This window comes from Anomalospiza imberbis, chromosome 2 (assembly GCF_031753505.1).
Source record: "Anomalospiza imberbis isolate Cuckoo-Finch-1a 21T00152 chromosome 2, ASM3175350v1, whole genome shotgun sequence".
Taxonomy (NCBI): domain Eukaryota; kingdom Metazoa; phylum Chordata; class Aves; order Passeriformes; family Viduidae; genus Anomalospiza; species Anomalospiza imberbis.
In genome coordinates this window covers 11339642-11342078 of record NC_089682.1, presented here as the reverse complement: position 1 = coordinate 11342078, position 2437 = coordinate 11339642, and the positions used below count along the sequence as shown (strand labels likewise).

The window sequence follows — 2437 nt, the reverse complement described above, 5'->3', positions numbered from 1 at the left end:
TTAGGATTTGATCTGTAATGATGAATCATTGAAAAATTGTAGTTTGATTTTATTTTTTTTTCTGGTGGGGGCACAGGAAAGTGGATACAGCTGTTCCTTATTAGAATGCAAGAAGTTCACAAATTATTCTAAAATCAAAATGTGAGTAGGTGGATGAATACATAAACTCCTGGCAATTATTGTGCTTTCCAGACTGCCTGGTGGGACTTGTATTATTTATATTCTGTCACAGATCTATTACCTACTAACTGTGATGAGCCATCAGCTGCAGATTAACTTCTGAGCTGGTGTTCTTTTCCTTGCATGATCACTTTGGTTTCAAAATAGCCTTCATTCTCTTCCTGCTGCTTCTGATGGGGCTAATGAGCAAAGCTTGTCTAAAATACCCCAAATGAAGTTAAAACCCCAGAATTTAATTGCTGCTTAGAAAAAACTTTTGCTGAGAACATTTCTATTCCAAGCCCTGAATAGTCATTTAGAATCACACAAGTGATGTTTACATAACTCCTTTGGGATAAATATTTTATAGTGGGCTGTTGATTGGATCTCTAAATGTCTTTGGGGATTGCTCAGGTCTTCTTTGCTCATGAGCAACCATATTTATGTGTGAATAACTTCTTTGCTCGTTTTCAAACACTGAAACTTCATTAGAGCAAGTGGGAATAAGTGAGGAGGTCTTGGGGATGTGGGCACGTGCCTAGGTTTTGACTGGGCCATGAGTAGATCTAATGAAATGTTTACCCCAGTAGTTACCAACACTAGGAATTGGGATCAAGACAGGATGTTTTCTTCTTATTTTCCTCAGCAGTAAGAGCACTTTGGCAGTGCCCAAGAACATCTTTTTTTCTCCTTCCCATAACTAAATGTACTGGTTTGAAAGTAAACCAGCAGGAGAAATGGACCCCACACAAATACTTTGAGAGAGATTTCAGGTCAGTGTTACAATATAATAGAGTTACAATAAATGCAATTATACAGAACAGCTGGCTTAAACCCACAAAGTCAGAGTACAGCCTTGGCACCCTGTTGAGCAGGGTGAGGGTGGTGGTCACAGTCCAGTTAAGCAGTCTTGGTGAAAGCAGTGGTCCTGTGGAAGGACTGGTCCTCGTCTGCATCTGTCCAGTGGTGGCTGTTCCAAGTCCCCAAAGCACCCAGATTATACATGGTCAGATTCAGGCGGGAAGGTTCAGTACCTCCCCCTGGGCAGGGAATGTCACAATGGAACATGTCTGTGACTGTGATGATGTGCTGGAGATTTGGATCTTGATCTGTGCTGCCTCTCCAGGATCTGCTCCGGTGCCATCTCAGGCTGTTGCTGTGATGCCTCTCCTGGCACAGTGAGGGGTTCTTCTCTTTGGAGAGCAGCTGTGCCTTCCTGCAGACCTGCTCCAGCTCCACCTGCACTTCCCCACTGCAGATCTGCCGGGTTTGTCCAGGTCTCTCTACCCTCTCCTGCAGTGATCTGGAGATGGGATTCATTCCAGCTTTTCACCTTTCTCTTCCTCTTCCTCACTAGATTCTGCATCATTCATGTCTTCTTCCAGAGCACTAGCATGAGGCTGGAGTTGCTCAACTCCTTCTAGAATGTACCATTTCTGCAGTCGAGGCAGGATGATATCGCATACATGTTTTTCATGGAGCAGCTCGTCAGTAAATTCATCCACGTGCATCTGCTTACATCCCCCTTTTCTGTTCTGGCATTTTATTCTCCAACAGTCATTGTTCCGTGGTTCCAGGTACCTGCAGCCATCGATGGCAGTGCCTGTACAGCTCTCCAAGCATCTGGACGTACGTGAAGCCCTCGTTCTTTACGAACTCCACGATGATGCCCTTCTCAGGCTGGATCTGCAGCATCAGGCACAAGAAGGGCATGGATTTAATGCTCCCTCTGTAGACACCCCCCATGTACTTGAGCTCCATGGCCTTGTCCAGCACCAGCTCAGCCGTGAGGCCGAAACCCTCCTCCTTCCAGTACTTGGACTTGTAGATGTGGCTGCAGATGATCTTCTCCACTAGGTCCTGTGGGCTGGTGCTGTGGATTTCTGTGTGCCTTTCACCGTGGGGTTGGCCATGGTGGGTGCTGGACAGCCCCGCTCACAGCAGCTCCAACTCTGCTCCCCTTCCTTGAGGGGCCGCCCACCTTCCTCCTCCTCCTCCTCAGTCCCTGTGCAGGCCGGTCTGGCCTTGGCTTTCCTCCTCAGAACAGGGGTGATTGCTACTGGCTTAGGCTGTCCTGGCTCAGCGATGGATTGTGTGGATGTGGTACCTGTTGCTTTTTTTTTCCTTTTCCCTCTGGCTTGGCTGGTTTGAAAGTAAACCAGCAGGAGAAATGGTGGTCAGGGTGGTGGCTGCAATGGCTGCAGTCTTGTCAAAAGCAGTGGTGCTCTTGGGGAAGGTCTGGTCCTCCTCTGGATCTGTCCAGCGGTGGCTGTTCCAA

The 2437-nt window shown here is 47.4% G+C and overlaps 1 pseudogene; it reads right to left on the bottom strand.

Moving 5' to 3' along the window:
• Window positions 1–1475: 1475 nt before the first annotated feature.
• LOC137467448 (pre-mRNA-splicing factor 38A pseudogene) lies at window positions 1476–2072 on the bottom strand (annotated as a pseudogene).
• Window positions 2073–2437: the final 365 nt, after the last annotated feature.